The 12,237-nt window shown below is 39.6% G+C and overlaps 1 long non-coding RNA gene across 7 annotated transcripts in view; it reads left to right on the top strand.

Moving 5' to 3' along the window:
- LOC126064929 (uncharacterized) overlaps window positions 1–10,897 on the top strand; it is a 41,763-nt gene extending 30,866 nt beyond the window's left edge. For 5 of the 7 annotated variants that reach the window (XR_007514689.1, XR_007514690.1, XR_007514686.1 and 2 more), the window contains 3 exons: window positions 7,952–8,124; window positions 8,546–8,695; window positions 9,979–10,897. This is a non-coding gene — a long non-coding RNA (uncharacterized LOC126064929). The remainder of the gene's footprint in view (window positions 1–7,951; window positions 8,125–8,545; window positions 8,696–9,978) is intronic. The other 2 variants (XR_007514685.1, XR_007514687.1) reach the window with 2 other exon arrangements.
- The last annotated feature ends 1,340 nt before the right edge of the window (window positions 10,898–12,237 follow it).

Genomic DNA, 12,237 nt, shown 5'->3' with positions numbered 1-12,237 from the left:
ACTCCATGGGAGAAAGATGTGAGTGTGTGCTTCTGTGAAGATTTACAACCTTGGAAACCCTGTGGGGGCAGTTCTACTCCGTCCTATAGAGTCACCAAGAGTCGCAATCGACTCTACGGCAGTGGACTTGGGTTATAGTGACTGAATTCTAAAAACCCAGGCTCCAGCACTATGCCTAAACCTAAAAAAATGCCTAGCACTCAAACATGTGCTGAATTGTCTTTGAACGTTTGTGGCTACAGGAAAGTGATTCAGGAAGGGCTAAACCTCCCTAGAAAGCTTGGTGAGCTCAAGGACACACTAAGACTTCTTCATGGGGCGGAGAGGAGAATAAGAGATTTGAATGAAGATTTACTAAGTTACTTTGGGGAGCTGTAAATTATAACGTACTTTTAAACTTTTTGTAAAACATGGGGCCATCATACTTGTAAAACTTTTACAGCTACAGAACTGTGAAGGAGTCATCTAAATTACAGAGCTTCTCCAAACCTAGATGCGCATATGAATCACCTGGGGAATCTTGTTAAAATGCAAATTTAGATTGGGTTGGGGGGTGGGGGAGGTCTGAGACTCTGGATTTCCCCAGACCCCACAGCGGCCGTGCTTTCAGTGCCCCGTGATCATTTTCCACTACCCCTGTGTGCTTCTGCCTTCTTTCTTCTCTCCTTCTTTTCCTTTCTCTGGGCACATGAGCTGATAGTTTTTGTGTGTGAGTATACCCATGCTTTCTTTTTGTGTGTGAGTATACCCATGCTTTCTATATGTCTTCATATTTCTGCTTTCTAAAATGTTAATTGAGAAATCGGGCATTGTTATGGAAACCACAGTGCACTTCTTGAAAAACCATTGAGCGGGAAGGCTAAACATTGACAAATTGATACTTTCTTGTGTGGTCATGCCTGATTTAAGAAAATGAACCCCAAATAGGCTGTGTGAATTGGAAATGGCCTTCAACCACATTTAAATTGTTCTCCGTTAAATTATTAGCAGTTGAGTGTGTAAACCAATATTTATTTTCTAATCAAGGGTTTGTGGCAAATGGTTTATAAATGAAAGAAACGAGAGAAGAATGCTCCAAAATGTTTTAGTAATAGAAATGGAAATAGGATATTTAATTTCTCCCTACGGCAAACACAGGTCTCAACAAAAATCCTTCCTGCTCGAGGAAAAGGAACTTGTATGAAAAACTGACCACTGTAGAAAGTCTAAAGCCAGTGCCAGCGATCGTAATATTTTTCTCTGGAAAGAAGCTGAAGTTCCAGCTACATTAAGGGAGAATCTGTTAGCGGAATAATTGCCTAGAGAGGACCCCTTAAGAAAAGGTGCCCAAATTCCATTATCTTTACTGTCACTCGCCACTCCGAGTTGTCCTGGAGCTGTGTGTTTTCATGAATTACCCGAGCTGTTGGTTTTTCCTCCATCAGTCATCACCCTGTCAGCTAGGCCATTCATAACAACTTTTGGCAGCTCATCAGGGGAGTTCAGAGCTTGAATAGGACCCTATCAACTCTAACACCTCATTGTGTGAAACTGTTTACCAGCATTGCCTTTTTCTGTAAATACTACAAGCCGCACCCTGAAAGGAGAGATGTGTGAAAACAAAATGGCCGAGATGGCAGATCTGGGTTGACTGAGAATTTGCAAGTCCTCCTGTTTCATTTATTCAGCTGGGTAGTACCTCGTCGTTGGTCTTGAAGCCTTGTGTATGCCGGTTTAATTAGACAATATTTAATTTGACTTAACATTTGTGTCAGTTTGGTGAAAGTGAGACTTTGTAATTAGGGAGTACAGATCGGGTTTCTGTCACAATTTGACTCCCTCTGTCTAATTTAATGCATACTTTCCTGTGCTTTGTCACACTTGAAGAGCCAAGTGTTCCTCCATTGTCTTTTATGCTTGACTAGTAACGAGGAGGCCAGTATTACCCAACTAATAGCAAATGAACGCGGTCTCCTGGACGTGACGGCCCGAAGTTTCTGCCAGATTCACCCATCAGAAATAATTTTGTATCTGAAATGAATGTCCGCAATTCTGTATTGGAGCTAATATCACCAACTTACAAATGGGTGTGGTTTTTTTGTAGCCTTTGTTTTCATCAGCGTTTTATCTGCGTAGATTCTAACGTATCCAGCATCTCCAAGTTTTGTGAAGAAAAATAGCAGCCTTCTCAATTTCCCCTCCTCAGAAGCAATCACTTTTAGTTCTTACGGCAGATTATTTAAGGAATACTTTCAGAGTAGGAAGTATGTTCTTTAGTTTTGCCTGTTTTTTGAATGTTACATAAACAAAATCATATTGTTGTGACTTGCTTCTTTCATTTCCTGTTAAGGGTTTATTTTTATTACTTAAAAAAAATTAAGGTATAATTTACATACAATAAAATGCACAGACTTTCACTGTACATTTCAGTGAGTTTAAGAAATGAACACACTCATGTAACCATATACCAATCATGATACCGAACGTTCCTGTCTCTCAGAAGTTCCTCACGCACCTTTGCAGTCAATCCCTCTCCGTGAAGCAGTCACTTTTCTGATTTGTATTGTCATAGATTAAGTGTACCCTCTCTAGAACCTTCTATAGAACATGGCGAATCAGTGGTAGAATTTTCACCTTCCATGAGAGAGACCTGGGTTCAATTGCCGGGTAATGCATCTTGAGCAGCCACCAGCTGTCTGTCCGTGTGTTGCTGTGATGCTGGACAGGCTGCAGTGGAGCTTCCAGCCAATGAAACCTCTATGGATCACAACGTTCGTTCCGTTGTGCGTGGGGTCTCTATGAGCTGGGGCCCAATTTGACGGCAGCTAACAACAACAACAGCAGAACTTTCTATAAATGGAATCACACAGTGGGTACTCTTCTGCATCTGGTTCTTTTGCTCAGAGTATCTTTGAAATTCATGCCGTAGTTTGTTCCTTTTTAATTGCCAAGCCGTATTCCATTGTAAGAGTATGCTACCACTTATTTATCCACGTACTTGTTGATGGACATTTGGGTTGCTTTTAGTTTTGGGCTGTTATAAGTAAAACAGGCATCAGCATTTGTGTATAAACGTTTTTGTGGGCATATGTTTTTATTTCTCTTGGTGTAAATACTTAAGGATGCGGCTGGTGTGTTTAACTTTAGAAGAAATTGCCCTACAGTTTTCCAGAGAGGTTGTACCATTTTACAGCCCACCAGCAATGCATCAGAGTTCTAGTTGTTCCACATCCTCACCGACCTAGACACCCTGGTGGCATAGTGGTTAAGAACTATGGCTGCTAACCAGAAGGTCGGCAGTTCAAATCCACCAGGCACTCCTCGGAAACCCTTTGGTGCAGTTCTGCTCTGTCCTGTAGGGTTGCTATGAGTCAGAACCAACTCGACGGCAATGGGAGTTTGGGCGTGAGTATAAGCGATCACTGATGGTACTAACAGTTAACGCACTCAGCTGCTAACTGGAAGGCTGGGGGTTCAAGTCCACCCAAAGATACTTGGAAGAAAGGCCTGGCAATCTACTTCCAAAATATCAGCCCTTGAAAAACCCTACGGAGTACAGTTCTACTCTGACACACATGCGGTCACCGTGAGTTGAAATCGAGTTGACAGCAACTGGTTTTTTAGTAAGTGTAAAGTGTTATCTCATGTCAGTTTTAATCTGCTTTTCACTTATAACTAATGATTTTGAGAACCTCTTAATATGCTTTTTGGGGAGTCCTGTATCTTCTTTTATGAAGTACCTATCCAAGTTTTTTACATATTTTAATTGGGTTGTCTTTTTATTATTGCTTTGTAAGAGTTCTTTATATATTCTAGGTAATAAGTTCTTTGTCAGAAATAGACATTACAAATATTTTTCTTAGTCCGTGGTTTATCTTTTCCTATTTTTAGTGGTGCCATTTGATGAGCAGAAATTTAAAATCTTAAATTTAAAATTGTTATGTACAATTTCTGATTTTTCTTTTATGGCTAGTGCTTTTGGTGTCATCTCAAGGAAATCTTTGCCAACCACAAGATCATGCAGATATTTTTCTACATTTTCTTTTGAAAATATTGCAGCTTTATAGTTTTGGATTTTGCATTAAGGCCTTCCGTTTCAAACGAATTTTTGCGTGCGGTACGATGTGGAGCTCATGGTTCTGTCTTCTCATATGAACGTCTGATTGTTCAGCACTTTTTGTGGCAAAGACTTTCTTTTCCCCCTTGGCTTTTGTGTGTGTGCGTGTGTGTGTGGGTGTGCACTCGTGAGAATCCGTTTGTTGGAGATCAGTTGACCACATGTGTATAGATCTATTTCTGGACTTCTTTCTGTTTCATTGACCTGTTATCTATCTTTATGCAAATAACACAGTGTCTTAATTATTGTAGTTGTATAGTAAAAGTCTTGAAAGCAGGTAGTCTTCCAAGTTTGTTCTTGTTTTTAAGGTTATTTGAACTGTTTTCATCTTTTGCATTTCCATATACATTTTACAATCAGCTTTCCAGTTTCTACAAAAAACCTGCTGTAATTTTGATTGGTATTGCATTGCATCTCTAGATCAATTTGGGGAGAATTTACACCTTAGCAATATTCTTCCAATCCAGAAGCACGTTGTATTATTTTTGATTTAATATCTTCTGCAACATGTCATAATTTCAGAGTAAGGTCTTGCACAACTTTTAAAAAATTTATATAACAAAAATAAGCTTGAGAAGTTCGTGTTTTTTTGCTGCTATTGTAAATGGAATGCTTTTTGTTTTATTTTCTAACTGTTTGCTGATAAAATTAGAAATGATTAATTTTTGTATATTAATCTTAATCCCTGTGACTTTGCTGAATTTATTTTTTAATTCTAGTTTTTTTTTTTTGTAGATTCCATAAGATGTTTTATATACACAGTGATTTCATCTGTGAAAAAGACAGTTTACTTTTTTTTCCTATTTGTGTGCCTTTGTTTTCCCTAACATTATTGTACTAGCTAAGACTTTCAGTATAATGTGGAATTGATGTGGAGAGATGATATATTTTCCTTACTCCTGACCTCAGAAAGAAAGCATTCAGTCATTTCACCATAGGGTGTGACATCACCTGTTGCTTTGTTGTATATGCCCTTCATCCGATTGAGAAAAATTGTGTTCTTTTTTAGTTTTTGAGAGTTTTTATCATACCTACCTATTGCTGCCCCTTCGATTCCAACTCATAGCGACTCTATATGACAGAGTAGAACTATCCTGTAGGGTTTCCAAGGAGTGGCTGATGGATTCGAACTGCCGACCTTTTGGTTAGCAGCGAAATGCTTAACCACTGTACCACCAGGGCCCCTCCTTCTTCTTTTTTTTTTTTTTTTTTAATCATGGGTGGTTGTAAGTTTTGTCACAAATGTTTTTGTATCAGTTGAAATGATATAGTTGATATATATGTACTTTTTTCTCTTTGATTCTGCTATGTGTTGAATGACATCTGCTGATTTTCTAATGTCAAACTAACCTTGCAATCCTGGCATAGCCCCATGTATTACTAACATTTACCCTTTTCACGTAATGTAAATTTGTGAGAACTTTAGATCTGTATTCACGTAGAATATTGGTCTATAATTTTCTCTTCCTGTACTGTCCTTCTAGGTTTTGGTATCAGGGTTATGCTGGCCTCTGAAGCAACTTGGAAAATGTTTCCTTCTCTGTTTTTTCAAAGGGTTTGTGTAAGAGAGGTATTATTTTTTCCTTAAATGCTCAATAGAATTACAAGAAAAGCCATTTGCCCTGGAGTTTTCTTTGTTGGAAGGTTTTTAATTAGAAACTCAATTTTAAAAATAGATGTAAGATTATTTGAATTTTTCTATTTATTCTTGTGCTAACTTTGGTAAGATGTATCTTTGAAAGAATTTGTTCATTTGATCTAAATTGTCAAATTTAAGGCATAAAATGGTTAAATTGTTATGTCTTCTTGGTAAATTGATCCATTTATCATTAAGTAATATGCCTCTTTATTCCTGGTAATATTTGTTGTCTGAAGTCTACTTTGATCTAAATAGAGCTACTTCAGCTTTCTTTTGAATTGTGTTTACCTGGTATATCGTTCTCCATTCTTTTACTTCTAACCTTTCTGTCTTTATATTTAAAGTGGTATTTTTGTAGACACTATACAGTTAGGTCTTGCTTTTTATCTAATCTGACAATATCTTTTAATTAGTGTGGTTTACATTTAATGTGATTATTGATATGGTTGAATTAAAGTCTACCGTCTTTCCAGCTGTTCTCTATTTGTTGCAGCTGTTCTTTGTTTCTTTCTGTGTCCCTTTGGATTTATTGAGCACTTTTTTTATGATTCAATTTTATCTACTGTTGCATTATCATATATACCTCTTTTAAACTTAGTAGTTACCTTAGGGTTTACCATGTATGTCTTATGTAGTCAAACTCTAGTTTCAAATAATGTTATTTTGCTCCATAGCTGGTATAAGGTTATAAGGACCGGATATAAGGGCCTAGTGTAAGGATAACAATTTATTCTCAATCCTCCCTCTTGTCTTTGTTCTGTGTTGTCACATATTTACTGTAAGTACAAAATACATTCCTACTATCTTTGCTTTAGATAGTTACTTTTAAAAGAATTAAAAATAATAAAAAGAATTTTATTTTTATCTTTATTCCATTTCCAGTGCTCCTAATTTCTTTGTGTTAATTCAGGTTTCTTTCTGCTGTTATAATCGTTCTGTCTGAAGAACCACCTTTAAAATTTCTTGTAGTGTGGGTCTCACGTTTGTTTTTGTGTTTTTGGTTTTGGTCTAAGAACGTCTTTATTTCTCCTTCCTTTTTGAAAGATAATTTTGCTAGGTATAGAATTCTGAGTCGACAGGTTTGTGTTGTCGCTGTTGTTTAGCAACAAAGATGTCATTCAGGTGTCTTCTGGCTTGCACAGTTTTTGACTAAAAGACTACTGTAATTCTTTAGTTTTTATTTCTCTGTAGGTACTGTATCTTTTTACTCTGACTGCCTTCACAATTTTCTCTTTGTCTTTGATTTTCGGCAGTTTGAATATGATATGCTGATGGTGTGGAGCTTTTTTTTGGTGGTGCATTTATTCTACTTGGTATCCTTTGAGTATCTTGGAACTGCAGATTGGTGTCTATCATTCATTTTGGAAAGTTTTTGTGTATTTCTCTCTCCTCTTTCTGAGATGTGAATTACACATAGGTTAGATCATTTGATATTGTCCCACAGATATTGGATGATGCTCCATTCTGGTTTGTTCATTTGGTTTTGCGTGTGTGTGTGTTTTTGGTTTTCTGTGTCCATGCTCCATCATCCCTTACTGCTCTGCGTCAGTGCCAGCACTGTCATAAATCCAGTTTCCATCTGCAAAGGCCTGACAAAAGAAATTTTGTTGCTGTTTGGCTTCTCTCTTAGTCTCCAAATCCTTGTGGATGCATATCAACAGGGCAACAGAGACCCATCCTATCAGCTGAAGATGAGAACAGCCAGAGATAATGGAATATGACACAGTGCAATGAGTTCTCATTTTTCAGGTGTCAGTTAATTACTGTGGTCTAAGGATATGGTGTTCAGCAATTCTTGGAAATTGGTAATAACGATATTGCTTATACAGCAGTGCCTCTTAAAGTATTCATAGGACTTCCACACACACAATCTGCTTTGATTTTCACCGTAGCACTGTGAGGAGCCTGAACTAAATATTATCATTCCTATTTTATAGGAGAGCAGACACATTTTGAGAGGTGCAATGACCATCCCCAAGGTCACTCAGCTACTTAGTAACTCAACTGGAACTTGAACCCAAGGCTCTACTCTAGGTTCATTATTTTTTTCCACATAGCTAAACAGTCTGTTTATTTACAGAATCCATCTATTTTTATTATTAAATGTGCTTGCACACATGCTAGACACTTAAGAACTTGTGCTTCTAAGACAATTAGCACTCAGCAACTTAAAGAGGCAGCACGTTTTTAAAAACAGTATGTCTTTTTTGGTCCAGCAGAGAACAAAGCTTATCATCGTGGCACACCGTATCTTTGACAATATCAGGAGGAAACATCCACATCTTTTGGTTAAAAGACTGTGGCTTCAAGGATGGCTGGTATTACGGAATGAGTAGTGTCCTCCCAAAATATGTGCTGGAATCATGACCCATGTACTTGTGGATGCAAGGTAATATAATGTTAAATCTAATGTAATTACCTTATATGTAATGTAATCGTTTTACATAATGTAAAATAATGTTATCACCCTTCAGAATGTCATCTAATGTAGTATGACCAACCAAGCAGTTGAGATAATACCAGTGTAGGGTGAATCGTAAACCTGATCGTTTCTGAGTTACATAAAGAGAAGCATAGGCACAGAGATAGACAGACAGATGGGGAAGACAAACATCTGCTTATGGAGGCAAATGAATCTGTAAGCCCAGGAACTCCAATGATTACCAGCTACTAGAAGCTGAAATAGACATAGAAAGACCTCCCTCTGGAGCCACACTGTGAATTCAGACTTCCAGCCCCCTGAACTGTGAGAAAACGTATTTTTGGTTTTTTTTTTTTAAAGCCACCCACTTGTGGTGTTTCTGTTATAGCAGCACTACGTAACTAAGGCAGCTGGCTTTCCAGAAGAGGCTGTGATTGTGCCCAAGAGTCACTCCATGGAGGGCCCAAGGCTGCTGAGCAGAATGAATCTTGGCACAGACTACAGTGGAGCCCCAGATGTGACCTCACCAGCAGTGGAGGTATCAATGGACAATTCCTTATTATGAATTCCTGCTCATCGCTCTTGTTTTACATTCCAGGATGTTGCCCGGAATGAATCCTGCTGTTTCTAACTAATGTACCAGTTTTCATTGTTTTGAATAGAAAAGGGAGAATATATGTTAATGCCCCTGCTAGGATAGGAAATATGCATAAAGTAGAATATCTTTCGCCATCATGAATAACATCAATCTTTACAATTCTCAAAAGTGGATAATTATTGTATAATTTGCTTACTATTTGTATGGATTGGCAGCAATTTAAGGAGGAATCGTCTCCAGAAACCATTCTTAAGAATACTGACAAATTCCTTAATAAAGAATTAGAAGACAAACTGGCTAGATTTCACATGCAAGCACTTGGCAACATGCTGAGCTCCTCCTTACCAGATTCTTAATTACCAGAGGATTGATGAGAAAGCTGTGAAGGGGTATTGTCCATTCCAAGCTTTCCGATCTGAGGGCAGTGGCCACGCCACAGTCTTACTCTGTCCTGAGCCTGTCTTGTGTGTCTGCTCCTCACAGGCATTCGTGCCCTCTGATGAGATGATGCTGGTAACAGTGACCACGAGGTCTTTATATGATAGCCACTGTGCTAAATCCTCTACATAATCCTAATTTGTTCCTACAGCAGTTTAAAAATGGGAAGAAGCATCCCATTTTACACATTCAGAACCAGGGAACCAGGGCTTAGATTAAGTACCTCATCCAAGGTCAAAACAGGACTTGAACTTTTAGTTCTCTCTGCCTCCACCCAGAAGCTCTCAACCATCACCATTGTCTCTACTTAGATAACGGCTCCCCGGAAGTAACTGTCACAGGCTGGAAAATGCAGGCCTGAGAGAACTTCTAAACATGAAATTATAGCACTTTGCCTACTGAAATTCTTATTTCAGAAGCCCCAGAGGGAGATTATATTTGTGTTTATTTAACATTTATGTGTAATATTTACATTTACAAAACGCTTTTATTTGGGCATAGAATTGTCTTTTCTTTCATGTTCGTTTATTCCTTTGATTTCTGCAATGTATTCTCCACTTGGTCTTCTGAGATCATGTACAATGGTAACAAATTTAATATAAGATTAATAAAAGATTATTTTGTATCACTCATAGGGAGAACTGAGAGGGGCTGGGTAAGCCTCCATTCTTCGTACATGTAAAAGAGCATAATATGGTCCCCAGCATACTGGCTGTAACACCAGCTGTGCTTGTTCCTGGTGCTTTAAAAATATATTTAGCTCTTACTCCTCGTTTATTTTGTAGTATTGACTTTCTACCCTTCGCCTGGTTGGGGACCTCAACGATTTGGATATTGAGCTACTGTGGCCTCTGAAGTAGCCCACTGTGTCCTTCTTCACTTACCAGCAAGCAGGAATCCTCCACAGAGCCTTCACTCGGACGCTTAGAAATGCCTGGAAACCAGTGGCTCCTTCTCTTCATTCACTGAAATCAAGTGACGCCAGATCCAAAAGAGCCCTCTTTCCTGCTGTGTCCTAGCGTTCTGTCTCTTATTTCCCTTTTAAAAAAAACTGTAAATATATGTGTAATAAAACATTTTCAGTTCCAACATTCTTCACATGTAAAATTCAGTGACATTATGTTCATCATGTTGTGCCCGTAAAATAAAAAACACAAAACTGCCATGGAGTCCGTTCGGACTCATAGCAATGCTACAGGACAGAGTAGAGCTGCCCCCTAGGGTTTCCAAGGCCGTGATCTTTATAGAAGCAGACTGTCACATCTTTCTCCTGTGGAGCAGCTGGTGGGTTCCAACTACTGTCCTTTTGGTTAGCAGCTGATCGCTTAGCCACTGCGCCACCAGGCTCCTTACCAACACCATTATGCATTTCCCATCACCCAGGCATTGTCTATTATTTTCTCCTTAGCACACTGTACTGTGGACCCTAGAGTTCTAGGGTTTGTTCAGAACAGATGAGAAGAATATATATAAGCTAATATGTTGTCACTTTTAAGTTGCTGTGATTTGCTTTAAAATGAATCATTTCAAGGCTCTCTTTAGCATAAAGCACTCCAAAGGTTTACGGTGCACTCCGTGTCTTTTGAAAGAATCTGACAATTCCTGTGGAAGGCAAGCACAAATATGGCTAGGAGCCAAATGCCTACATATGGCCTCCTTACAGGTTTCTAAATGACTGTACATATAATCACTTGATTAAAAAAAAAAAACCTGAAAAGATTATTTTCATCCTTGTATACATATGTGTGAAATTTTTTTTTTTCTTCTTTAAAAATTGCAAGTAGGGTACCTAACTAGTTTACAAAGACACACAAGTGCGGCAGCCTGTACCGGGAAGTAAGGTTGGAGGCTAGGCAGGCCAGGTAAGTGGTTCTCTACTCAGGGCACTATTTTTTTAAATTGCCTGAGTGATCTGGCGTGTAGCTGGGGGTGAGGACTGTTGCAGTAGACAGCTGCTTGTAGTCCGCTCCTGAGGTAAGTGATAAGGGTGGCCCCTGCTGTCCCCAGGCCTGCAGGCTAGAGGCACCAAAACCTCAGCCTTGCCCGTTCTCACCCAGCCTGGACTGAACCTGGGGAGAGCTCAGGTCCCCCCGACCTGTCCTTGGTTTCTGGAATTAGTCTTGCTGTCTTTAACGTGGAGTCCCTAGGTAGTATAGATAGTCAACATACTTGGCTGCTAACTGAAAGGTTGGAGGTTCAGGTCCACTAGTGGTTCTTCAAAAGAAAAGCCTAACAAATTACTTCCCAAAAATCAGCTATTAAAAACTACGGAGTACAGTTCTGCTCTGACACGTGGGGTTGCCATGAATTGGAATCAACTCGACGGCAACTGGTTTTTTGGTGTTTATCTTCAACACAGTCCGATGGGCCCAGAGGTGCCACCAGGGCACCCTCTTCTCTTACTCTTGGGGTGGCTGGTCTCCTGTCTTGATTTCCTGATTGTTCTCCAGCTGCCTTCCTGGACCCTCAGCCAGAATCCCTGCCTGTTTGACAGGTGCGTGGCCACGTTTTGCTTATGTCCTGTTGACCTCTTCTTCATGAAGGCAGACCTTGTCCCCATGCCGTGACCCAGCTGGGACCCTGCTTTCAACAGGGTGAGTCGCCAGACTCACTGTGGAGTCTCCTTCCTGATTCATCACAGCCTGGAAGCATCTGGTGCCGCTGAATCCACTGACAGGTCTGTCCCCTTGAGCACAAACCCTCAATACAGCCTCTGGTCATGCCTTTGAGTTTGCGGAGAAATAAATGGCATCCCTGTAGCAACAGGCCATTCAGAGTCACATGGCAAGGGGACAGGACCTGGGAGGGGTGAAAAATGGGGGCCATGAATGCAATCATTCAATCATAAATGGGAAGCAAATAAGGAAGATGCAGATGGAGCATTTCTGGGGAAGAAGCAAACAGCATGGGGACAACAGGTATCTGGAAAGTGTAATGTGAGGTGAAAATTAGGTGTTCTTAGTGGCAAAATGGGGCCCTTCGGTGGTGCAAATGGGTAACTGAAAGGTCGGAGGTTCGAGTCAACTCAGTTGCCCCTCATAAGA

The sequence above is a fragment of the Elephas maximus genome, chromosome 21, assembly GCF_024166365.1.
Source record: "Elephas maximus indicus isolate mEleMax1 chromosome 21, mEleMax1 primary haplotype, whole genome shotgun sequence".
NCBI classification, from domain to species: domain Eukaryota; kingdom Metazoa; phylum Chordata; class Mammalia; order Proboscidea; family Elephantidae; genus Elephas; species Elephas maximus.
The sequence above is the reverse complement of the archived record's forward strand: the minus strand, read 5'-3'. Positions and strand labels throughout refer to the sequence as shown.